Source organism: Molothrus ater, chromosome 3 (genome assembly GCF_012460135.2).
Source record: "Molothrus ater isolate BHLD 08-10-18 breed brown headed cowbird chromosome 3, BPBGC_Mater_1.1, whole genome shotgun sequence".
NCBI lineage: Eukaryota > Metazoa > Chordata > Aves > Passeriformes > Icteridae > Molothrus > Molothrus ater.
Window position 1 is genome coordinate 14,750,183 of NC_050480.2, and position 27,347 is coordinate 14,777,529.

General features: G+C 40.4%; 2 long non-coding RNA genes across 2 annotated transcripts; both read right to left on the bottom strand.

The window, feature by feature from the left end:
- Positions 1 to 5,417: 5,417 nt before the first annotated feature.
- LOC118685150 (uncharacterized) lies at positions 5,418 to 12,377 on the bottom strand. The gene is made up of 3 exons (XR_004979933.1): positions 12,223 to 12,377; positions 9,978 to 10,087; positions 5,418 to 7,688 (listed from the first exon to the last, which is right to left on the bottom strand). It is a non-coding gene; the product is annotated as an uncharacterized LOC118685150 (long non-coding RNA).
- Positions 12,378 to 12,613: 236 nt separating this feature from the next.
- LOC118685151 (uncharacterized) lies at positions 12,614 to 20,654 on the bottom strand. Its single transcript, XR_004979934.1, has 3 exons — positions 20,469 to 20,654; positions 20,068 to 20,120; positions 12,614 to 12,753 (listed from the first exon to the last, which is right to left on the bottom strand). It is a non-coding gene; the product is annotated as an uncharacterized LOC118685151 (long non-coding RNA).
- Between the last annotated feature and the right edge of the window lie 6,693 nt (positions 20,655 to 27,347).

Consider the following 27,347-nt stretch of genomic DNA (forward strand, 5'->3'; position numbering starts at 1 on the left):
TTTAAAAAATAAAGAAGTTTTAAAAAAGTTTAACTCCAGAGGGCCTTTATTTAGAGCTGTGTCTCTCACTTCGTACTGGGATGGGTGAGTGAGGCCTCAGAGCAGCAGCAGGGGATGCAAGCTCATGTTGGGGAGAAGGCTCACACGCCTATGGCTCAGCAAGGGGATGGAATAAGTGGAGTAATGGTGATGGAAGAAGCAGCAGCATCATGAGTATCTGTCATCCTAGCACTCCAAATGGTGTGGAACATGAGAAGAAAGAGGAGAAAACATCAAATACGCTAAAAATCTTTTCAACAAATAAATAAAACTTTCCAGCTGAAGCAAAATAAGCATTTTGTTTAGTTCTAAATGCTTCCACTGGAGGTTTTTGAATGAGGAGGAAAAAACAAACATGCATGGGGTGGGGATGAGGCCATCTGTTTCTGTACACATTATGTTGCCTGTACCTGGCTGGTTGGGAGCACAAATGGTGTGAGTGACTGGAGAAAGTGCAGAAACATGTGAAGAACCATCCTAAAGTGAATTTATCCCTGCAGGAAGACTGGCCTCATCATGGAAGGGGCGGGTGGTGATGCAGGAACAGCAGTGTTGTGTGCATTAAACCATATTCCACCAATCCATATGGCAATGTGGTCTGAAGTCTTTCAAGACAGTTCCAACTCAGAAAAGTCTTAAAAAGTTTTCAGATGGCATTTTTATGGTCTGCTGAAACACAAATGTCCATTTTTCTTTCCACAGAAAAAGTTTATTTGGAGGAAGGCGGGTGGGAGGCAGCCACCCTCAGACCCAGCCGCCCGGTTCCTGCTTCTGAGCTGGGCAAAGGAAGCATGACAGAGTGGGGAGTGTATTTCTTCCCCAGTTTTTGGAAAGCTGTGCTTTAATAATGGCATAACAGACAGTGTGTGAAGGAATACTGTATGCAAAAATGATCCCTTTGGGAAGGAAGCCTGGAAGAGGTTTTTCTGTCTAAACTTCAGAAGCCAGTGCACATCTGTCCAAACTTATCTGAGGACAGAAGAGTCCAGGTGATAGAGATCAGCCTCGCTTGAGGCACCACCACTGAGGTGGGGTAGACATAGATAGGGAGGGCTTTTTTTTCAGAGCTGAGCACCCCACACCACACTGGGATGGGGTGCATGAGGCATCAGTGCAGTAGCAAGGGATGCAGGCTCATGCTGGGGAGAAATCATGTACAGCCATGGCTTGGCATGGAGAGGGAAGGAATGGAGAAGCAGTGATGGAAGAAGCAAGCAACATCCTCATGGTGGCTACAAGAGCTGTTGACCATGCCTTAGCATAAACAGTCACCAGCACCCATTGCTCATGTCCTGGTGCTCCTACCCAGGGTAAACATTGCAAATCCAGCACTTTAGGAGATCTATTATTTTCTGGTTAAACAAGTCTATCTATTGTTTTAACCATCTCAGCTTTTTTTTTAGCTAGTCCCTCATAAATTCAGTCCAAGCTCAGCTGAAAAATCCTGGTTTTCAACTTTAAGGAGGAACGTGACTTATGATTTACTAGATAGCTATGTTGTGCTTAACGTAATAAAAGTCCAACGTATGTAATATGTATGGGCTACTGTATTATAAATATTTAATAACTTTTACGGAAAAAAGAAAGTGTAGGGGTTACAGAAATCACATTAAAGCAACTAAGTAAATGTAAAGAAGGTTAAAGTGTCTAACTCTATATGGCATAAAGGCTAAAACAAACCAGATCTGTTTTCTAGATACTTTTTCCACGTACAGCTGTAACTGTAAATAAAGCAAGAAATAAAGCAAGTACTTAAAGACAGGCAAACTGAAAAAAAAAAAAGATCTAAAGCATTTGGTTGGCATTGATAGCAATCATTTCAAAAAGCCCTGGAACATTTAAAGAGAATTAGAAAGGATTTTGCTGGAATCAAAGGGAGAGCACTTTTCATGGCTGGATGTGTATTTGGGTATCTGCAAACTGATTAAATCAGAGTGAACAGAACAGCCTTGATCATCCAGGACTTTTAAAACAGAAGAAAGGGGTTTTCCCGTTTGGGCTCTTTTTTTCTCACTCACACATCTTACAGTTTTCATTCTTCTGCCTACTTGATGGTAAAGTAACATTTATTTTGGCACAGAGACTCGCAGAGAGCTTTGAAAGGCCCTGGAGGTTAAGCAGCTACAGAGTGCACCAAACCCACGGGGTGAGCAAACCTGGAAATATTTAGGCTTAGGGGTTTTAGGTTGTTTTTTTTTTTTTCCATCCTAGCCTAAGTTTTGTTCTTAAAGAAGAAGTGGATATCTTCACATTTCCCTGCAATATCCATTAGGAAGCAGACAGGGCTCCTGCCTTGCCACCTTGCTATGTGCCATTCCGTTGGCAGTGCCAATTCCATAACCAGCTTTCCTGCTGCACAAGCCAGAAAAGGCTTTCATGAGGACTTTGATGTTGCTGGTGATTCAACCTTTGTATCAGCCAAGTGTAGAGAGGGGGATCAAGCCTCCCTAAATTCCTGGCTTGCCTTTTCCTCCTTCACACCAGTGGTGTTGGTGGTCTTGGCTCTTTGTTCTGCCCCCCGCCCCAGCCATCTTGTGAGGGAGCTGGGATAATGCCTTGCTTAATCAGCATGTGACAGGTAAGTGTTTCTGTTTGTGGAAAGAGTACAGAGAGAAGTAAGGCAAAACATTAGAGTCAGCCTTGAGTCCTACTGATGCCAAAGAGTGCATCTTCTCCCCAACCTCCACCCTTCCCAGGTCCACTTTGGCTTGTGAAGTCTGCTGAAAAGAATTCTCTCTTTCTTTTTTTTCCTTTTCCTTTTTTTTTTAGCCTCCTCCTGGCCTAGGCAATGTACTTGGCCGGCAGGAAGTGTGGGAGGAGGGAAGAGGGGACTGTGGCAAAGGGGATGGGAGGGAGATCCTCCCCTCGTACAAGGGCTCACATTGGTGGGGCTGTTCCCATGATCCCATCACCCCACTCCTCGCTCCTCCCACCCAGCCGTGGATAGAGGAGGGCAAGGCAGGGATGGGATGAAATCAGCAGAATGATGAGAACTGGGTGTGGGGAGAGTTGGGGGTGGCAGGGTTAGGTGTTTTCCCCTTTGTCTCCCAACATGTGTGTGATAGAAACTTTAAAGCTACAAGTGTGGGATGGATGTACTGCAAATCCAATGCAAACAAACAAAACAGGCAAAGTGAAACTGAAATTACATTCATCCCGTGCTTTTCTACCACCTCTGTGTAGTCAAATTCAGTACACAAGCATACAGGGTAACCCAGCTCCCAACATAGGTGGCAAGAGCCTTTCCTTTCCATTTGATGGAAAGCTGAAGTTGTTTTTACATCAGGGAATGGATCTTCTTGTAATTTTCCCTAATGATATTTAGAAGTCATGCACAGATCTCCAACACCCAGGAACTGTTACATTTTTAAAACCTTGTGTGGATTCCCACTGGAACCCATAGAAGAGGAAACAATCCTGCATGGATCTTGCATGATCTGGAGCAGCATTTCCCAGCTCCTGCCTGAGGTATCAAGGGCACTTGGCCACACAGCTTCTTACCTAAGTGTGACTCATCTCCAACCTGCCATCCAGCAGCCTGGTTTTATGGAAAATTAGGGGTAAGAAAACTCACTTCACACTGCTGACAAAAGCAAATAGCAGTGCAAAGATGGCTGATTCATCTATTAAAATAGGCACCTTTTTCTTTGCATATCAGCCTTTTTTCTAATTTTTTGCAGTATTTTCCCTGCTACAACTAACATCCTAAATAACACTAACCCACCTCCTTGGTACAAACAGAGAGCCTTTGCAGTGCTACGGAGAACTATTTTGAAGGTACAAATCATTTGACCTAAAGACTGTCCCTGGAGTGACAGTGCTACATTTTCACTCTGCCAAACTCTTTATTTAGCACATGCTAAAGAACATTTAACATTTAAAGATCCCCCCTGTACATCCTCTAAATGTCTCCATTCTTTGCTTGTAGATTAATATGTCTTCTGTGAAAATGAGATAATTGATTACAGACTTGTATTATTTACAAATGAAGTGTTGTTCATGTATTGACCTTTCATTTCTATAGCTCAATACTAGTCCTTGTATAGCATTTTTAATTAGTGAAGTGCTTACAAGAATTACAAGAAAAGAGCTTCTGTAGATGCTTTTAATAAAAGGAAACTTTAAGATGGCCTGCACATTTGAAACTGCAAAATATAATATTTGATCAGGTTCAACATACCAAATCTCTGTTTGGAAAGAGAAAGAAATCTCCTGCTTCCAAAGGCACCACAAGTGTAATGCAGACTGCAGGGGATGATCAATAGAAACAAGTGAGTGTTTGCCCTTCACCCTTCTCTGGTAGTTCTTCTCCATCAGGGGATTAATATGAGCCCAATCTTCTTGATGAGCAATGAGCAAAGCCCATCTGAGCATTTCAAGATTATAAAATCAGGGGATTTAGGCATATTCACAGAAGCAAAGCTTCCAAAATCAGTGGCTGTGGAACACCAAATGCTGTTGTGAAAGGTGCTAGAAATGCCAAAGAGGCAAAATGTAGTAAATTCACCCTCCTGAAGCAGGACAGGGCCATCTGACCTGTAGAGTCAGGTTGGATTAAGTAATGGTGCACCTGGTGGATAGAGTAGGCAGCCCCATCCCTGGCCGTGGTGTTGCGCTCAATAGCTATGAGCTCAGGATATCTCAAACCCAGCTGAAAGAGAGATAAAGGGAAGGAAGCAGCAAGAAATAATGTAATATGGCATAAATACAGTCCACAGGAATTTGGAGTTTAGAAAGAAATGTGTTCTGCTTGGGAAAGGGAAGACACCCTCTGAGGCACACCAACAGCCTTGGGGAAACTTTGATTTCAAGAATAACCAAGAAAAACCACTCCAGACGCGAGTTTGACTTATTCCTAGTATAAATGCTTTGGTTTGGTTTAGTTTGGTCTCTTAAATGAGTACTGTTCCTAGTGAAAGCAGGGATTTGGATGGGGAAGAAGTGTGCTGGAGGCAGGCAGCTCCACAATGTGCTAGCCAAGCCACTCAAGGTGCTCATTTCAGGTGGCTGATCAAAGGAAGAGATGCATAAACCATTGCATAAACCATTACATATGCTCCCCAGGGAGTGTAAACCATTGCAATGCTTAATTTCCACTAGTAGAGTCAGACAAACAACAACAAAAATTATCTAAATTTATCTGGAAAATGTGCTTCTAATAAATCTCCAAACAGGCAGAGCTCAGGTTGATTCCACCTTCCTTCTCCAGGAGGATGAAGGAGGATTTTCCTCATGGAAAATATTCAATATATTCAGACTCATGAATAAAAATATATGAAACATAAAGCAAATAATTTAATTTCTCAGCAACAACGATGTTAGTTACAGCTATAAAACAAATCTTGTAACTGCAGAAGAGGGATTTTTAAAATCTTTTTATTAATTCAACAAAAGCATATTAGAAATGTCTGTCATTACAAGTCTGGAGAAAAGTATTAGGTTCGAATAAGGTCATTGAGGACAGATAAAGAAAGCAGAGGAGGGAAGGCTTAAGCACTTTTTCAGCATCCTGTGTATACAAATAGTACAAATCAGTCTTCAGAGTGTCTGTTTTGGGGAACCTTCACCCCAATACACATGGTCACATGTAACATCCACTGAACTGATGAGAAAAACCTCACATCATCATCTTTCAGCGCTCTTTGAGCTCTGTGAGCTGGCTGCTTTGACACTGGAATTGTTTGCAACATGTACTTTATCTAAGGCATCTCAGATACCAATTTTTGTTGAGGGGCTTGTCATGTTCACCTCTATCTTCTGTCCCAGTGATGATCCCCTGTTCTTACTGAGCAGTCACTCCTGTTCAAGGATATTACAAGAAACAAAATCAAGCATATATTCAAAGCAGCTGAAACAATTCTGCTGTTTATGTTCAGGTCTACCACACAAGGTAAATCATACATCTATGACACAAACCATGGTGTAATTTTGCAGAAGGTGGCAGCAGTTTTTGGGCAACCCCAGTTTGTGGCTGTCCCACAACCCCAGTCTGTGCAGAAAAGTCCCTAAACAGGGCCCATCCATCTCGCATGATCAAATTTTTAGCCTTCGTCACATCTGAAAATAGCAGGGTGGGGGTGTGCTGCTTCTTGAACACAATATATCCCATACATCCAGATTTCTGGGCTAAGCAGGATGCAGGGACCTCTCAGATGTGGAGCCAATAGGGAGCACTCCGGCTACCTGGGATTTTATAAATCTTTCAGCTATCAGTCTTTCAGAGCTCCAAATGCAAAATCCAGCAGCCTGGGATATCATGTGGATTTATGACTTGGGATTTATGAACTGGTCTGGATAAAATAAGAACTGCCTGACTTTTTTTTTTTCTTTTTTTTTTTAGTTTGAGAAAAAGAAATCATAAAAAATAAGACCTGATTCTTTTTTCCTTTTCAAAGCTTGTTGTTTATACAAATGTGGATGTCTTGTATATATTCAATTATTTGGATTTTTCTTCTTATCTGTGTGCTTTCTGGGGCTGGAAGCAGAACAGAGAACAAGCAATGCTGCTCTCACAAGGTTTCCTGCCTGACAGGAATATCCTGAAGAATCATGCTTTTGGGGCACTCCCAGCCCTTCTCCTAAAGTTAGGAAAGGTGCTGATAAATGTTTAGGAAGGTTTCCGGGTGTTTCCCAGCAGTGGGGTAGCTCCTCACCATACTGCTGCCTCAGCACTCACCCACTTTCATCACTTTCTCCCCTAAATAATTTTGCAGCTCACTTTAATTTTCATTTGATGCATGCCGAGTTTTTGTTATAGGTATATATGCATGCCCACATATATGTGCACAATCACATGCCTTCTACAGCTGCATAAACATACACACATATATGTTTATGAGAGAGTATTATGGGTGATTTTTGTAGAGGTTGGAATAGATGGTCTTGGAGGTCTTTTCCAACCTTATGATTCTTTAATTCCATGATCCTATTAATTCTTTTTTTTAAAAAACAGTAAAGACTATCTGGTTTTTGTTACTAGTGAACTGTATATATTTTGCATGAGAGCCCATGCCAAAGGAATTTCTAGTCTTTCCTCTAACTTGTGACATTCCTTTTAATATTTCTCATCTTACAAAAAAAAAAAAAAAGAGATGGTATTTACCTTGGTCAGGAAGAAAACATGTCAGATATATTTTTGTTCCCTTTTCTGATTGACCCTTTCATACCTCTGCTAGCAGTTTCTGAATAATTTTCTTCCTGCAATCCTTGAATTCTGCTCATTCTTTTATGGATCATGGTATCCCTTAGGAAAAAGCAACCTAATAAATAGCTCAAGTCTTTCAACCTCCCACCTTCCCCATCCCCATGGGCACAGTGTTCACATGCCAGCACTGCTAGACCATGCCAACACTTCCACCCCAGGCTGCTGAAACATTTGCACTCACTCTTCGTCTCCTCACACCTCAAGCTGGCACCACATAGATGCTGGTACTGCTGGGTTTAACCTCCGCATGAAACCTGCACACACGGGTGAGCATCTCCTCAGCTTCTGAAAACCTCTCCAGAAGGGAAGGGGCCGTGCAGGGAGGGCACATGAGGAAGGATGCTCTCACCACTTCTCCTGGTGGTGCCCCAGCCACAGAGGCAATGCCACACCAGCAGTAGTGGACTGGGGATGATGCTTCTGGAGCAGCTTAGTTTTGCTCTACCTGTGAAGGACAAGGTTTTACATCAACTTTGGTGCCTGAATAACCTAATGTGGGGGTGTTTATCACAGCAAGGAATTCAAGTCATCCAACCAAACCCTCCCCTATCCTGAGTGCCACGGCATGGAAATGCAACAGACTCAGTCTAAGAAATGTCAGCAACTTACTCCTTGTGGGTCTGAAGGAAAATGTGATGGTTTGTTTCTAATTACTGTGAATTCAGAGTGGAGCTTTTTTCAGCATGACTTGCAGCCCAGGAATAATTTGATTTGGAGATTTTTTTTTAATAAAATAAAGGAGCCCAAATCATGTCTCAGAGCTAGATATAAATTGCTGCTTAAAAAAAATCCAAAATTTTATTGTTTTTTATTTATCCCATGTGAATTTTCCAATTGCCATCTCTTTTTAAACTCAGAAGTTACATGGTGAGCAACCAGGTTTAGGATGGGGAGGCCAGGAGACTGCTCCCTGCCTTAGCACCTCCCTAACTTCAGCTTTAGTTACGAAAGTTTGCTGAAAATTTCATGTGAATTAATGAAATTTTATAAGCAGTGGGGTTGGTGGTGTTTAGAAGTATGTCTTTCCAGTTTTCACCCCACTGAGCATCTGTATCCCTGGTATCTTGGGTATCTACTGCAGTTCCCATTCAGGCACTGGAGACATTTTGGGGGCAGACTGGGGGGAACTTGGAAAATAATTTTTCTTCTCTGCTGGCTTTTTCTGTCTACTTTTCACATCACTGGAAGCTGAGAAGAAGAGGTGGGTCTTATTGTGGCATCTGGGATGTGGTAGCCACACCAGAGCAGCTGTGTGCAGGAGCTGGGGAGGACAGTGGAGCAGCAGTTGTCTCCTGGGGACATCTCAAGTCTCTCATCCCTCTCCCTACAGCACCCAACACTACGAAAACCCACCAGACACTGATTGTGTGCCAAAAGCATCTTCATTTGGCTGCTTGGTCCTGGTACATGGCTCCTACTCTCCCCCAGTCCCACTACCATCTCTGGCATGGTCCATTAAAAATTATCTCTCCATCAGAGGGTGAGGGAGGGGGCTTGGGGCAGGCTCTGGTGAAAGGCACTAAGTGTCTGGACCCTGCTAAGTTCAAAGGCAGCCTCCCTCCCACCCCTAGGAGGGATGTAGCTGGCCAGAGGATGGCTGGAGGCCACACAGACGGGAAGGTATGTAACAATCCATTTATCACTTTGCAAATATTAGTGCTGCTTGCATTTGCTGCAGCAATATTTCTTCTTGGAAATTGGTGAAGTGAGTAATAACAATGTTATTTATTCTAAGACCTTGGAACTGAGAAGCAATAACAGGGGGACTGTTCCCTTGAAAGCTTCAGAGGTGCAGGAAATAAAGTGGGGGGGGGGGGGGCAGGGAGAGAAGGACGGGAAATAGACCAACAAAGATCTGGAGGAGAGAAAGCCATTGAAATCTCATGTTTAATTTCTTTGCCCCAAAGGTAACAAACTGCTTTTTGTAATGATTTATATATAAACAGGCAGGGTGGGAAGAAGGGTGAATATTTCAGATTTATCTCTGGCTGGAATGTCCTGAAAGGTAGCAGGGCATGCAGCTTGGATTCAGGGTCTGGCAAAGAACCTCATTCACCACAGAATCTCCTCATTCTCTTCTTGCATTTTTTTTTTTTTTGATTCCTGCACACCCCACCCCCACAACCTCCCCCTACCCCTTACATCCCTTATCTGAATATATAAGGCTGCCCTTTGCTCAGATTTATGGGTTGGGGCAGCACTGTGTGTATTTACAGTCTACTGACCTGCAGACCTACAGCTGAACAAGAGCAGGAGGAAACCAGGGCCTGTTCCATAAACAGAGACAGATACATGGGGGAGGCAGCAGGAATTGTGAGCAGCACTTAACATTTTTAACTATTTGGCCAAGCCAAGGAATTAGTGATTAGATTAAGGGCAAAGAAAAATGAGAAGCAGGGTTAAAGATTTAGGAAAGGTGGGGGAAAAGGACAGCAACAACCAACAGAGGCCCCAGGTTTGGCATGGGAAGAAAATGAAAGTTATTGGGATGATATAAAATGTTTTCCAGGGCAAAAGGGAAGAAATGAAAGTGAACCTCCAGAGCATTTTAATCAAGTTGTGCTTTTCTTGGGTAGGACCAAACAGCGCTTTTCAAGTCTGATTATCTTTTGAGGAGGTAGATTATTTAGTCTGTGTTTATTCAGGAACTAATTGCCTCAGATTAAGTAAAAAAAAAAAAAAAAAAAAAAAAAAAACTTTACTCAATGATAATAAATATTTCTGAGGTCCATACCTATCAGTTGCTTTGTCAGTAGAAATTCAGTGCAGATGAGAAAATATTTGAAAGGGGCCAGAGGATTTACTCAACTTCTCAGAGGCAAAGGCAGCAAAAGTGGCAACAACCTGGAAAATAAATATATGAAATGCAATGTATGTAAGGGTCACAATATAGCATAAGTATATCAACATGATGAACAGCTTTGATGAAAATGGTAAACAAAACCACCCTCTCTTCCTGTGGCTTGTTTTACATTGCAATAAACCACTGACTCTATAACCTATCAGAACATGCTGAGATTTTATGCATCATTTCCAACTACTATTTGAACATTTGGTTTAGAGTAGTCATGAACCATAATTAATGGGATTTTTTTGTGTGTGTGTCCTGATAAAAACCAAGCTTTATTGTATTTTATTACCTGTTGGTCCAAAGCTCCATATAGATGATATAAATTCATTGTAGGTTTTAGGCTGAGGAAATAGAGGAGATGGGGGCTTGCACATGACTATGATGAATTAACATTTACAATTTCTAATCAAACCCAGAAATTTAGGTTGAGATGCCCTGTCTAAATTTTCTTTTCTCCTATGAGTGAGTTGGTAGCAATGGGACACAGAGATTTTGGCCCAGCTCAGCCTACCAGGAGGAAAGGGGGGAAAAAAAAAAAGCCCCAACAACCCAGGCACCACAAAGACCATGGAGATGAATGGCTCTATTTTATGAGCCATAAAAGTTTTATTCATCTTGACACCAAAACAGGTTTAGGCAGTGAGTTGACACGCCTTAAATAAATAAGTGGAATTAATTCCCCAGCTCTTGAAACAATAGCAGAGTGCCCGTAACACTGAGAGCTGCCCCGTTGTTTCCCGTTGCTGCTCGATATTGATATTATTTGTGGGTTGTTTTTTTTTTTCCTCTGGGACCTGGTTGCTCCACTTCAGATTCTTCCCCTGTTTTATTAGAGGTTGAAAAAGGTTCAAGACCTGGTTGTACCACTGCTCCCACCGACAGCTAAAGAACCAGTTTGGCGTCTGGTTTGTCTGTTGTTTTACTGCTGACCTTCAAATCAACTTTCCCCCCTGACCCCAGGAGGCATCTATCATGACAAGAGGCTGTTTAACACAAATGGTGCCCATTTATAGGGGAAGAGAGTCAGAAGATTTCCTTGGTTGTTGGCTTTTTTCTTTTCTTTTTCTTTTTTTAAATGAAGAATTTGGTTTTTTCACCCCTCTTTTCTCAGTCACCACAGGTGAAATCCCTCCTAGCAGCTGGCTTATGAAATAATGTGAGGGGAGGCCTTAATGAGCTGAAAGCACCCTCAGCTGGAGATAAATATATGCAAATGAGATGCACAAACAAAGGAGCCCGGACAGAGAAATATCTGCAATTCCAGCAAAATGCTGCCTGCAGCTAGAAGATGAACAGCTTTGATAAAATGGTAACAAAAAGCACCTTTTTCTCCTCCAGCTTGTTTTACATTGCAATAGAGCATTGTTATTGTAACCCATTGGAGCAGGCAGAGGTTTTCTGCCGCTTCAAAAAAAAAAGAAAACCTGTTTAAACATTTGTTTTTAAGGCATTCATGGGCTATGAGCAATGTGATAGCTTGGAGTTTTTTGGTGGCTTGCGGTGGGTTTTTTGGGGGTGTCGGTTTGGTCATGGTGGGTGTTTTGGGTGTGTCTTTTTTTAAGCTATTTTTTAATATATATATATTTAGTATATATATTACCTGTTGGTCTGTCTCTGACTTGGGTTGCTAGTGATTTTGGTCATGGTATTTTGCAAGGGGGAAGGCAGGGTGGGGATGGCTGTTGCTACTCAAAAAAGAAAAAAATAATAACCCAAGTTTTGCTTTCAAATTTGGAGGGAAAATCCAAGTTGACAAGTAGTAAGAAGCAGCCAGGGGGGATGTGGGAAAAGAGGGGGAAAAAATCCAGACTTGAACATTCACCAAGCAGCACCCAAACAGGCAGCTTTAATGAAAGCAATCAAGCCTCGGAGCTAATTCAAAGACAGACATCTAACATGCTGATTTTAATAAGCTTTTAAAAGGCAATCTCTAACTTTAAAAAGTTGCTCTTTTTAATTTAATTTTGGGGGGGGGGGGCGGGTGTTGGTTTATATATTGCCAAAACAAACACAGTCACTAAAATATATTTTCAATGTGTATAATTAGCATATCTAGAAAATGTCTTCAATTAGCCCTGTATTTTGAGGGAAGGGGGAGAGGGTGGAGGAAGGAAAGAAAGACACTTACTTGGGATGAGTCAAAGACGTTTTCCAGGGGTCATCATGTCAAAATAATACCTTTATGTTCCTGTCCTTGCCTTTATGAATCCTCCTGTGTGAACATATGGAGGCCTCTTTACCTATAGGCTTCTTCTTCAGAAAACAACTCTGACCGATCGTCCCTTGAAGATAGGCAAACCTGCCTTTCTAAAAGGCAGAGGAGAAAAAGACAGAGAAAATACAGTGCTGTTTAACTTTTAACCTTATGATATCATTAAATAAATAATTATGGATTTACAAATGAAGGGTAAACACTATAAAGTTTAAGGGGCCCTTTACTCCAGGCACTAACCACAATTTTTATATCTGGCAAGAAGAAGAAAAATAGACTTACCTTTAAGGAAAAAAATCCCCCTCTTTCTTTGGCACTTACAGATATTAGAGCAGACAAGTGTCGGATTTCCTGATGTCAAGAAGATGTCCTAATTTTTCATAGCCTTCTCCTGTTGCATTTTTGGCCCGATGTGGGAATCATCAATTTAATTTGTGGGGCTGCGCACTGGAAATCAAGATATACGTGTACGTGTGTTTAATGAACCCTAAAACCTGAAAGGCAGCTGTCTGCTTGCAGTTGCCCCAAGCTCAGGATTTCAAGAGTTAATAAAACTTGGTTCTATTAGGACGGCTTTCTTTTTGCAGCCCAGGTTTGTAGCAGCATAATTATGTTCAACTGCTGCTGTTTGAAAAGGGCAAACAGCATCTTAGGCGCAGAACAATGAAATTACAGCTGAGATTTAGGTTAGCAAAAGCCGTCTTCTGCAGGCTTTTATGATTCATTATTTCCCATTAAATACAGTATTAGAAGTGTACACCAGATAGCTCATGGTTGCTGCGCTCAGAGCACATTATCTATATTACACAGGTCTGGGGAGCAGAATTAGAAAACTTTGGGGGAATGAGCAATATGTGTTTGCTGATAGAAGTACCATATGGCTCATCTTCCTCAATTGCTTTCATTGCGACTCTGATGCTGGAGAAATTAAAGTTTTATTTGATGTGGCACAGCTTAATGAACTGTCTTCTGTTAGGAAAATTGAATATGTTTCCTGTTATTTGAGCACAGAGCCCTCATGGTTTTGGCTGATGAGGGATGCATTATGTATTGTTTATTTAGCATTTTGAAAACAAAAGCAGATATTGGAGGTAAAATTGATTACTGCAGGATGTGTTATATAATCACATTTTTCTCTCTTTAAATTATGGCCTTGCCTATTGTTTTTATGGAAGCATTTTTTGAGGAGGGGGGGCAGGGTGTCCCCAATAAAAAAAAAGTAGAGGTTGTCGAGGCAAAGTATATAATCACTGCTTTGTTTAAAAGCAGCGTTAGACCTTTTTAAGTTTAGACAAGGACATGGAAAAAAAAAGAAATGCACTTACAAATGTATTAACCTGCAGACCCAGTGGCTGCCATGCCATTGGTCTGGGGATGCTTGAGGACTGTGTGTGCACTGGGGCTGTGTCATTAGACGAAGACTCATTTGTTCATCCTAAGTGGAGGACAGAGAGGGGAACATCCAAAATTCAGGAACCAAATATCCTGAATTTCCCATTTCTTAGTATATCGGACAGAGTTAATTGCAAAATGTTAATACCTGCCAGGGTGGGGATGAATATACAAAAGGGAGGATACAGAAAATTGCAGTGCCTGTGTTACCAGGCACTGCAATATCAGTCATTTATTTGGGGCAAGAAACAAGATATTGATGGAAAGATGGCTCAGATTAAAGGCAATGTGTGGTTTTGGCTTTGTTTGTAGTGTAAACAGACATGCACACACCAAGGACTATATACACCCTACTATAGACCCATGTCATTGGGGTGGCTGGCAGCAATAAGCCCAGTGATAGGCAAGGGCTGTGGGTGCTAACCCTTCTTCTCTCCAAGGGAGCAGACAACTGTACTTCAGCTCTGAAACTTACAGGCAAAAATATATTAATGCCACTGTAGAATGTTATTCTTATTAATTCCACTTCTACTTGTTTGAAATCCTGCCCCATGACACCCTCTGACTTTTGCTGTTATTGATCTCCCAGGAAAAGAGAGGTGCGGATCAGGGAGCAGTGAGTGGAAGGCAAAAACTGCCTGTGATAGCTCAGTGCTTCTCTCCTGCCCTCATGCTGCTTTGACAAAAAGACAATTTGTCTTGTGTGCCCCACAATGTTTGAGGACTCTGGAAACCGTGCCTGTTAAACAAGCACCACACAGAATCTAAATACCATCCATTAAAAGAGAGTCCAAATGTGTTTATAGCAGCAGGCCAAGGCACTCAGCCCTCGCCCCGGAAAATCTCCCATTGACGTCAGCAGGGCTTGTGCTTATGCAAAGAGTGCAGGATGCTGCCCTGCACCTTTAGAAAGAAAAAGGGAAAAAAAAAAAAAAAAGAGTGGTACTGAAATGAGGATGTTGCTCTTGAAAACGTCTTGGAGTAAAGTGGTTAAAGCAAAGCCTGTATAAACAGTGACTATAAATATTTTCCATTCTGTATCACTCTTCAAACAGCTCCCTGCCGTAATTTCAGGTGAGTAGAAAAATAAATAAACTATAGCATGAGAGGAAGAAGAAAAAACGAGAAATGAAAAAAAAAATGCATTGCAACCATGGCTGCAACCACAAAAGCTTAACTCCTTTTATCCAGATCTATCTCCCAGAGAAGAAACTGGTGGGTTTTTATGAAAGGCTGCTCCATTACAGGAGCCTCCTTTGAGGAAGACCATTATGCATTGTTATCAGCATGGCGTAATTTGACTGTTGACAAAGTATCTGTGGCAGTGAGAATGAAAGCAGTTAGAAGTGTGTCGGGTTGTAATCAAGAAGATGCTTAGCTGTGCAACGCTGCATCTTGAGCAGATTTGAATCAACATTGCCTTGAGGGGACACACACACACACACAGACACAAGCACACACACACACACACACACCCCCCAAAGAAAAGTCCATTAATTTTTAGTGGGAAAATTAGAGTGGCACTTGATGAAGTGAAATTTGACATGCGTTAATTGCTCTGCAGCTCTCCTAATTAGAGATTTTCAAATTCTTTTACTGCTGTCAGCCTGATGCCCCATTGTCTTGCTGGACAAATAGTAAAATTGCAAATTGGGTTGATAAAGAAGTTGGACTTGAAGATATTGGTATTTAGCTTGTTTGCTGCTGATCATCATTCTCGTAAGAGAGTTAGGGTGTTGTGGCTTATGAAGGGCATTTGGGGAGAGAAAAAGTGCAGTAAAATTCTTGATAAATAGAGAATCAATGATTTAACAGAGCTCGTTTAAAAAAGATTAAAGCATGCAAGAAGTGGACAATAAAGCAATGGAGTTGTAAATAACTTTTAATCTTTGTTAAATCTATGTCTTGCATGAGATTTCAAATATCATTCACTTTTTAATAAAACCGTTAAATTCAGTTTATTTTTCGATGCACGTCGTTCACAGTGTGGCAGATGGAGGCAAGGGGTGGGGTTCAGGTTCCTGCACGCCTTTTGCCCTAACCTGAAAAGCAGCATAGCAAGAACATGTTCTATATCAGAAACTAGTTATAAGGTTGTATGAACACATATTGGGGCTGGTTCTGAAAGCATGATTTTGTATCTTTTGTTTTCTTCCTTCCCCTCATTCTGGATCATGCCTCCCCTCCCTTTAGCCTTTGAACCCCTCTTAATTCATTAACATATTGAATTTTTTCAATTTTCTATTTTCTTGCAATAACAATATTAATGCCAAGGCCAAGGCCTGATTGGAGCTAAATTACTTGTTACCTGCTGGCATTTATTTATATGGCATTGAATTATAAAGCTTTGCTATTGTCATGCCTTGGGCGAATTGTTTATGACACCAGTAATAGGAGTAATTGTTATTGTTGAAATTACCTGTCAGCTACCCATAGCAGTGGCCCTTGTCCCACTGACAAATAGTGACAGGGGAGAGGGATCCTCCGCACGTCCTCCTGATGACTTCTCCTCTGATAATAAGGAGTGCAGGGCCTCTGATAATTTGCCTGTCACTGTTGAGTGCAGCTCAGAGAGAGTTGGCCAAATTGTTGTCATTCACTTTGACAAAGACAGCAAAACGCTGTGGAGCAGGAGGAGGATTATCTAAATAAATGAAAGCCCTCACACGTCCTTTGTTTTGGGTTTTTTTGGGGGTTGGGTTTTTTCCCTCCCCATTGCCACTCGCCTGCTTTTATGCCAGAGTTGTAAAAATGGGCATAGGTTCCTCAGCAGTGTAACTTAAGAGTCAGTACAGGGTAGTGGGGAACGACACAAGGGTTTGTGCAATTTGCGTGCTGTTTGCCTGAAACATTTTGGTTTCTAAATATAAATTAAGTTCTTTATGGATTTTTGAGGGGTTTGATTTGGTTTTTTTTTTGGTCTAAGGCTGTCTGTGTTTTGGCAATTAGCAACTGTCATTGCAAGAGAAAGGATGGTGTTTCTCTTGCATGGATTTGATTTTATTTGATTATTTATTCTCTTATTTTTCACAGTCAGCAGCATTTCTTTCAGCTCTCCTCTTGCTCTCGTGCCTGGCCCTCTGAAACATGCCCAATGCAGCAATCAGTGTTGCCCTGTGCCCAGGGCTGCTGGAAACAGCTCTGCTCTGCTCTGCAGCTTTTTGCCCTCCTGAGCTATTGCAATATCAGCTGAATTATCTTCACCAAAAATATTATTTCCTTTAGGGAAGGAGGTTCTGTCACTGATAAACCCAGCAGAGGTCTGTTAGCTGCTGCGAAGGAGCTTTGTGAAGAGGCGGTGTTATTTGTCAGAGCCTATCTATTTATAAAAAAAATAAAATAAATTAAAAAAACTCCCCCTTCACGTCCTGTGACTGGTGTGCACGGGAGGACGCCCATGCTCAGTGCAGACTTGCTGCCAATCACACCCCGACACTGCTGGAAAAGGGAGATATTTTACACCATCACAGCAGCCAGGCTGCATCAGGGATGCTCAAAGTGCAGGTTTGGGATGAGCACATTACACCCTGTATAATCCAGAGTCATCCACCCTGCATCCTTCACATGTAATCCTATAATAGCAATAATTTCCCCTTTACTGGTCTTTACACTCAGGTAATGACTACCTGGGGTACAAAGGACCTCAGGGGCTGCTTTAGGCCCTTTGCCCCCAGTAGCCAGTCCCTAATTGATCAGTAAAACTTCCCACCGAGTCACTGATGCATCACGTTATTTGCTGTAACAATGAGGTTTGGTCCACATAAATACCTGTGGGCACCACCTCACCCCTCGATTTGCTCCCCGAAGGAGGAGGTCTAAAATCCTGCTACCAAGGATTTTCATCAGTGGCAAATAAATCTGCTGAATTCAACTCTTTCATTTGTAACCATTGGGCTCAAACGCATAATTTAGCCAAATTATCAGCTGCCTCCATCTTCCCAGGGAACGAGTGCAAACAACGTTTTAGGAACAGACATCTAAATTTAGTAGGGTTTTGAATAATTGATAGGCTGGTGTGACAGAAGATAGAAACTTATGTTTCTAATCATCCCAAAGCATTTCTCCTTCCTCCCACCCCCCAAAAGGAAGTTGCTTTTTTTTGCAGTTAAATATAGGGAAGATGTCCACTTAACAAGTATAAAATTGTGATAGCATTAAGAGGTTATCCGTGGTAATAAAAAGCATGGAACATGCCTGAGAATGTGATCTGTAAGGCAGATAATTTTTAAAGATGGAACTTGTCCTTGCTTTGTCTGGGGAGAGGCATGTTAGTGATCCCAGAAGGGGAAGGTAAAAAATATAACACGCATTTCTAACTGAAGATATTTAAAATGTATAATGTATTTCGGTATGTTACTGTAAGCTGCTGTTTGATGTTTTTTCCTATAAAGCTTAAATCAAGCATCCCAGATATGGTTGTGAATCTCCTGCTCCTAGCTGCATCAAAAAACAAAATACATTTTAAATGGCTGTATTACCAATATCCTGATAGTCTTTAACATACAAGCATAATCATCTTCTCTCTATTTTCTCTCTCCATTCCTAAATACAGTCCCAGCAACAAAAAGCCCACCTTTACATTTCAAGCTCATTTGAAATGTAAACTTTTAGCAAATAAGTGATGGCTTATGGAGCTGCATCGCCGCTGTGGCTGGCAGCAAATTCCTTTTTCTCCCTCCTCTCAGTGTAAGGGGTTTGAAATACCCATCAGTGTCAAAAGAAACTGCGCAGATCACTGCTGCTCTAAATAAGGCAGAGCAATGTTGAGAAAAAAACTGCCCCCCCCCCGAAAAGAAAACAAAAAAAATCACTCAATGCATTAAAATGGCATTTCTGTCCCATGTCAGTCCAAATGACAAAGTATCATGTTTTGCATCATTTCAGAAAGATATTCTTCAAACAAATTCATCATATAAACAGGCAACAGGCTTTTGTTTGAAACATTTCAGATCAAAAGTTAAGGGAAGAACAATTAATATTGCCTATTAAAATCCCTGTTATTGTTAGAGATATATTTTGTGGTTACTGACTATAAATAAAAGCAAAGGAACAGAGCCACGGTTTCTCGCCACTACAGATAGAAAAAGGCAATTTCCAGCTTTTTCTGTTTTGTTTTTTTTTTCCTCGAAGTTGCTCTTAAATGTGTTTGCTGAATAAACAGGATTAACTGTATTTAAAACAAGAGATAAAGAACAGCTTTTTACTACACTGAACAGTCTGCAGGGTTTCCAGACTCCTCTGAATGCACTTCATGCCTGGAACATAATGTTCATATTTTACCTTTTTAATGACACCGTATAGAAGAAGCAAAATATTTTTGTAATAATACAAATATGGAATCGATGGGGAATGGTAAAAAAAGAGCATTTTTACCATTTCTGCTTCTGACCAAATGCCGGAGTGGTGGGGGTTTTTTTTTTTTCTTTCTTTCTTTTTACTTTTGTCTTTGTTTTTGTTTTTGTTTGCAGTTTTGCAGCAGGATGAGAAAGCAAGGAGGAAAGTATTCCTGCTGCTGAAGGGGCTTTCCCTTTTCCTCTGCCTGCAAAAACTCACCGGGTGCTGTTAAAACAAAACTAATGGCGAGAGCGCGATCCGGAGAGCCAGCCTGCTATCAGCTGCATTTCAATGGAGGCTTTCTCAAAAAATAGGTACAAAGAAAAGAATTTAGACAAATTTGCCTCTTAACCTTTAAAGATTTCCTGCCTATTTCAGTATGTCCCTTATTACATTAATTTTTTATTTAAATTACACCATTAACTGGATATGAATTTATCAAGAATACATATATTGATTTATAAAACAGTATCATTAATTATTATAATAGCTAGATGTAGCTGATATTACAAAGCCATTTAAAGGTTTTTAATATAACTTGGACATACATAGATAGATAGACATTATGGACAAGACTACAATTTAAACTGGCTACCAGCAGTTAATGAAATCCTTGATTTATCTTCTCATTTAGAGATTGATTATGTTGTTGCTTTGTAAAACTATTTATTTTATGCCATTTTTCAAAGGATGTCTCAATAAAAGTAAAAGATAAATAAAACATCCAGCCAAGTCTCAAAGCATATTTGGTTTTATATTTTCTTTTTTAATGCTGCAGCTGTTAATGCATTACTAGTTTGGAGAGTTGTCACGTTTAAAGTGAATTGGCTTTCTTGATAGCAGCTATGTTTGCATATGCACAATTTTCTATGTTTGGATTGAAAAAAAAATAACAAAAAGAAGAAAAAAAAAAAAAGAGGATGTCTTCCCCACAACATTATGCTTATTTCCTAAACCAAAACCCAGCAAAATGCCTTTCTGGCATAGATTTCTTAGGCATAGTTTTTGTTTAAGCTGTGGAAAAATGGGACTTACCCTAGTGCTGCAAAGCAGTCAGTCATGGAGAACATTTTGATTTAAAATGCAATCTGAAGAGAAGAAAAAAGAGAGGGAAAAAAAAAAAAAAGAGAAGGAATGATATAAACAAACAGAACACCACTTTCAAATTCCTCCTAAAATGTTCCTAGCTTAACTAATACATTGGAAGTTTAAATCTTTACACATTATTCTTGAGGGGCTATGTCTCTTGACTCTTTATTTATATCACTTATTCTTGTCTGGCAACATATGTTACCGATTTATTATAGTATTTTTTACTGTTAGCCAGACAAATGTAAGGGCTAGCTGAGGAAGGGTAGTTGCATCTGATGAGTTTAACAATTGCAGGGCATCCTTTAGGGGTAGCCAATGGGCTCTTTTGAAGCTATAATACTCACCATTAACCATTTTCATGCTGACATATTTTCATTGTCAAAGTTGGGGCTTTCCCTCATATCAGCTTCTTTTGTATTCAGTGGCTTCACAGGCAAACCAAGCAGTGTGGCTGAGTTGGTCTTCAAGCCAAGATGTCTCAAACGGCCCTCTTATATCTTGGCATCTAAATCTGCATGGCATGCCCCCCACAACTGAACAAAGAAAAATACATGCAGAAAATAATACTTAAAAAAAAATCTTATTCTATCCATGACAAATAATAATATAATCCATGACAAATGCAAGCAAATCCTAAGCACAGGCAGTCAGATTTCTCAGGGCCATTACTGACACCAAAAGGTAGCAGAGAGGAAGACTTTTCCCACCAAAGCAATCTCCTCCAAATTCCCATTTTAAATGGATGCACCAGCATCAGAGGGAGAAATTGCAAGGACAGGTGGTGAGGTGCATGTCACATTTTGCACATGGTGTTTTTAGGTCACCTATTCTGGAGCAAAATCTTGAACTCTCCCCAACTTTTCCTTCCTACACATTCTCTGTCCTGTCTCCTTGTTCAATGGCAACGTCTTCCTCCAGCTCCTCTGAGAACTGTACCCCTGTGTCTTGTTTCACTCTTGGAGCCCCATCTTGAGCTTCTGGGAGCCAAAAGGTTTGTGCAAACTGGGGGGACATAATTCCTAATATCTCCACAATTTCAAGCCCTTTGGTACCAGATCAGACCATTACACCTGCCAGCAAATCCTACCGTGTATCCCATCCCAGCATGGGATGCTCAAGAGCCCTCCTCCCCAAGGATCACTGAATAGATGGTAGGGCATACTCTGAAATTTCTGCTCCTTAGAATTCAGTCAGAATTTTAGGATTTTTTAGCTCCAAAAGGTTAAGTCTAATTTCCCTTGCATCTTCAGGGAATGTGGGAAGAGACTGTGTAAGCTAACGTGAGACCGCAGGAGTGATGATCCTGAGGAGTGGTGATCTACGGGGAAAAAAAGTACAGCCAGCAAAATTTTGGGTGGGAAATGAGGTGTTCCAGGTAGAATAAATACAGAAATTGCAATTAAATTCGTTTGGCTCCCTTGAAGGGAGAGATTGAAAGGGGATCAGCATGTCTCCTGATAGCACTAGGGGGTCCTTGACAAATGCCACAGAAAATAGTTTTAGCTGGGAGGAGAGCAAGTGCTCTTATGGGTTTTTTTATTTTGACTTATTGACAGTTCAGTTGTTGTGGGCTAATTTATTTTATTTTTACTTTTTTTTAATTTAATTTTTAATTTTTTTTTTAATTGTCAAATTTCTCTCTACTTATTGTAGGGGATTTTGAGGACTTTCTAACTTAGGTCTGAGTTCAGCAGTATGCACAAAACTTGCATGGAAATAAAGACTTTCCTTTCTCATTTTTCTATCAAGAAGCTAGCATAACTTTTACTTTGGGTTGGGGTTTTTTTTGAAATTGCAATTAAATTATACTTTTGATGCCCTCCTAAAACAATTTGCAACCCCCAAATGAACCTTTGGAGACAAGTCTCGTCCTTCTTAATTCCAAGGGCACCGTGAAAAAGGCTGCAGATTAAATGGTCACACCAGGACTCCAAGATTTAAGAATTTGAAGTCTTGGCTTTTCCTGTTTCTCCAGAAAGGTTTTACTTAGACAGTTGTCATCAGTGTCCTGGGCAAAAATTTGGTGGCAATACCAAAGCTTGGAGCATATAGATTAATATTTATTTAATTTTGTATTTTAAGGACATTGACAGCAACTTCATAATTAGGCTAATAACCTTCCTTAAGTTTGTTTATTCCACTCAAACACATATTTTTTTGGCTGGGGAGGGAGGAACAGGAAGCGTGACTTGGTCTCTCAATCACTCTTTCTGTTTTGTCCATCACCTTGGTTTCTTTCCCCTGTTTTTGACCTGCACTTTTTCTGGATCAGACACTGGCAGGTTGAGAGGTAATAAGAACCAGATGGACATAGTACAGAAATTGCCCAAATGGGTACGAGAATGTGGGGAGCTGTCAGGCATGGAGAGAAGCTGGAATTTTTCAGCAATAAAATGGGATTTATCGCCACTCTACCACAGTCATTGCCGACAACCGTTTACCTTGACAGAAACCCCATTCCAATAGGCCATACCGATGCAGATTTTTTTTTACTTTTTTTTTCCCCTAAGAGTGATGATTGGTATTTGTTCTAAGGCTCAAATGGCCTGCACTAAAGGTGAAGCATTAGGCCAAAGTCCTGTATTCCCTACTGAGGCAAATGAACCTGCTAAAATAAGTTCCTTCCACAATAGCTGTGTAATTGAAACCAGAAAGTGAGAGAATTTGATAAATTGCTTGACCCTGAAGGAATGTTAAGGTCATAAATTTTCATTGCATTTTTTTTTACTTCTTTTTTAGGAAAAAAATCTCTTTTATATATTTACAGGTAGGTAGATATATTATGTTTAGTATTTGTCTCTGAATTCAAGCTAACTTCCAGATCATTATTTGTTACTTTGCCATCCTCTCCCCATAGAAAACTACTAGAGGGTTCAGAGCATTCCTGCCTACAACTTCCTAGGAGGGTTGAAGGACACAAAACACTCACAAATGGCAGTGCTGTTAAGGAGTCAGCCACATAAAGAATAAACAACCCAAAATTGTGAGGTTAGCAAGTGCAATCCCTTTAGAAAGACAAAATAAACAACATAAAAAACACAAACATACTGTACTTGAAGAGTGCTGGAGTAAAAAAAAAATCTGTAAATCATTTACAGGCTATCAAACATTTATTGCTACTTTCAGCTTTTTTTTTTTTAACTTAGAAGTGGTATTACCATTTACTTGAATCATCAGAGTTTTCTTGAATAGTATGTACAGTATTGAATTATATGTCTACAATAAGATGTCCCTTCAAGCTCAGAAAGACACAAGCAAAGCCCAGATCCCACGGTATCTTATTGTGGTAATCTGCATCTTGAGAATAAGTAAAAGACAAGAAAATTTTAAAAACATGAAAATTAAGGCAAACCAAAAGAAAGGATGAGAACAATTAGGAGAATAAACAGCAAGATAAAACATCCAGCCATGCTCCCTGTTCTGTGCTTGCACACATCAATAAATACAGTCATATTAAAATAGCTTCCAAGAAGAAGCAGAGAAGAAACTCAGAAGTATTTTAGTTTTGTGTACGGTTGTTTAAGTTTTGGTTTTTTTCCTGCAGTAGCAAAATTTACTTCTATAACTGTAGCAGCTTCTGCTTCTCAGCTGCTTGAAATTTGCCATCATATACTAACTGTTTTTTATAATCTGGCTGCTTTCCTCCCTGTGCTTTGAATATAACATTTCCGAGGCAAAATTGTCTCACTTCAATAAGGCACTGCACTTTGCATAGCCATACACACTTAACCCTACATGAAGCAAGTTAAATAATCATTAGCACAGTAACCCATTGCTATCAAAAACTTATTGGTCCTCTAAATTTTAAATTAATGGCCTGTCTCCCTTGTTCTGTCTATCTGTATGTATCTGGTTTTCAGACACTACAGTGGAAAGTCATAGACATTTTATAAGCACATAGATGATTTGCATTATTGATATTTCAATTTAAAAGTAAAATAATAAAAAAAGTGCAGGGAAAAATAGTTCTGCTGAGTTGATTCATCCCTAGACCACTGCTTCTTCAGTAACCCTTCAGAGTGTAAATTAGCTGCCAATATTTCAGAAACCAGTAAAGAAATGCACTCTGTTCCTATCTGGCCAGGTTGTTCTAGCTCAAATAAGTTTCCTTAAGAAAGCATGTAAAAGAGAAGCTAAAGGGAAAAAAAGAAAAAATAATTGAAACAATGTTGCCATAAAATTATAGCAAAAAACCCCTCAATAATTTATACTCACTTTTTCTTTTTGGAGATGTTAAATAAAACTATAGTGGAACGGGGTTTCCTTGCTTTGTGAGGGATGTTTTTTTCCCCCACACACTTTCTGGCCCAAATCCCTTCTTTCCTTTTTATGTCTTTGAGTCCCAAAGTAACTGCTAGTCATTTTGAGACAGTTACTTATCCGGAGAATGAAGGAGTATCATCTGTGTTTCAATTAGAGAAGGAAAAAAAAGATAAAGACTTGGAACGTAATCGAAAAATGCAAAGAGACATATTAGGATGAGAATTTTCATCTGTTGCTGTATAAATATTTTAATAAAAGTTCTAAAATAATGTGTCTGCCTCCTGCTCTATAAAAGGGAGGAGATTATGAAGTGCAAATGATGCAGCTTAGATGTATAGATCCTACTGGGATTTTTCACCATTTAAGAGTCTCTTCATGCTTCTCCTCCAGAAGTTTGTTTTAGAGCCATTTCAGACCCCGAGAAATATAAATTTCACAAGTATAAATAAAAGATGACCAGCAAGTGGCTTCAATCACTAATATTTTTTGCAAACTAATGTTCAGCTGATGCAACTTGATTTTGTTTTGCATCACATTAGTGTCACGGCGGCAATGACTGGCTTTTATTCACCAACCCTTTGAGTCAGCACTTCAAGACATCTTTCAAATTAGGTCATACTGCAAATTTGCTGCTGATACAAAGGTTGATTAAGAGAGCTTCACAATTTTAAAGGAATGTCTTGTGAGGAGAATTAAGGTCTGGTTGATAGTTCCAGGAAATGTGAGGCCCCATTACTACATGAAAATAATGTATAGGCTCTACGGGGAAAGAACATATTTCCTTGGAGCGCTTGAAGAAATACTCATTTAGAATTTAACCAAGTTCTCCTCCCCACACTCCCCCCCCCATCCAGTTACAGGAGAAATTGTGCAATGGGTCTCTGAACAAGCCTTAAATTATACCACAGAGGCAGTGAGATGAGCCCTGCTCTCCTCTTGCTGAAAATCAGTCCCCCTCTCTTGCCTCCTTTGATCTTCTTTGGAAAGACCTATTTCTCCCCCCTCCCACTGAAGCATCTTGGTTTCTGCTTTCCCCCATAAAACAATCCAGCATCGCAACGGGACCCTTTATCTGTAATGTAGCAACTTCATGCTGAAGCTGAATTGCTTGTGTAAACCTCCCTGAAGAACTGGAGGGAATGATGAGAAGTGACAAATCATGGTGGCCAGAACTAGGATTGTAAATTACTTCTAAGCCCAATTTAGGCATCTTAATGAAATGGCCAAAATTTTTCCCCTCTGCAGTACAGAAGGGACAGTAGCTCTTCTTGCTCCAGGGTCTGAGCATGCACGAGAAAAATCTCAAAGGGAGCTGCTGGCTGCCGAGTGGTTCTGGAAATTGGGCCACTTCATTTTTGATGGCTGAGTAGCAAGCAACATGAATGATCTCTTTGAAGGGAATCAGACCCAAATCTAACATTTCTGTGGCACTCGGGGATTTTAGACTTCCCAAACTCTCTCTCTTTGCAGGGAATAAAAACACATGAAGAGCCGAGAGTTCCCTTAATTTGATGTAAGTGGATAAAAGTCAACTGCCAGCTTCATTTTGATTTAACTCTTTGGCCCACCTGGCAAGGCAAGAAGTTGCTGTTAATGTTGTCTTTGCCTAATGAATCAGTGCTCAGGATGCAAGAAAAAAAGGCAGGATTTTGGCTGCAGCTTTATTGAAAGCAGTGGTTAATTCTCCTGTTGCTGAAACTAGAGTCCCCAAAGTTATCTTTTCTATGCTCAGGAATATTACCATGATTTAAGGCTATAGCATCAGTGAAAAAAACACAAACAATTTCAAACCAGAGCCCAAAGAGAGGTTTTTTGCCATACAAATAGCCATGAAAGCCAGAAAAATGTTTCTTATTCCCACTTGTATTTTCCTTAATTTCTTTGCAGCAGAGTCCCTGAACTTGCATTTCTACTATGGCAGCTGACTTCATTTCATGTTTTTGATGTTACGATCAGCCACAGACCTTTCCATTCTCCATATGTTTCTGGATTCAGTCACTTCACCCGCAGCCCTCCCCTACAGCATAACACCTCAAATCCCCCCACATGGCAAAGTCTATTTTATTCCCAGTCACTTTCAATTTGCCTCCTGTGTTTCTCTGAAGGATTTAGTTGAATGTGATTTCTAGAACCAAAAGAAGAGGAGGGGGAGAGTGGTAGGCTACAAATGAGAAGATGGCCTGTGCCACAGCCAGGAGTTGCTGGAAGTGAGAGTTTTGAAAAGCACTGAAATAGGACCACCACAAGATTGATTTTAATATTTTGAGCTACACTTACACTTCCGGTTCCTTTAACCCTCTACCAGCTTATTAGATTAAAATGGGTATAAGCCCTAAAAATATAAGTAATAACAAGATTTAAAGACAGGAACAGCAGCAACAAAAGGTGTATATCTACCCTATCAGCTCCAAATTCCCCTGCAGACCTAATTTGGTTGTGTCACCCCACTTCCTGCCCTGTGGAGGTAGCTGCTGCTGCTTCTGCTACTGCTGCCCTTCTCCAGTCTCCATGAATCAGGCTAGAAAGGATATGAACTCATGCCAGAGTGACTTAAACCAATCGTGGGAAAACAAACTGGGGGTTCCTTTAAAAAAAAAAAATTCATACTGCCTTTTGAGTCTTTGTGAAGACACTGAGAACATGCTTCCAAACTCTTTTGTTCTGCCCTAAGGGATGGAAGGCTGCTCTTAATACAAGAAAACAAAGCCTTCCATTGCCACTACCAACAAAACAAAAAAAAAAAGAGAAAAAAGCAAGCTGAAATGCTTATGAACACTTTGCTCCAGGCTCTGTGGCAGTAAGGAAAAATCATTGCAACCATCACAAGACTTGGCAACACCAGGGCCATGCCAGCAGAGTGCTCTTCCCCATTACTGTAAATCACAGGCTGAGCCCAGTTTATTGTGAAACATCCAATTGTGGCTCCTTGAATACAATAAATAAAACCACCATCCCTCAGT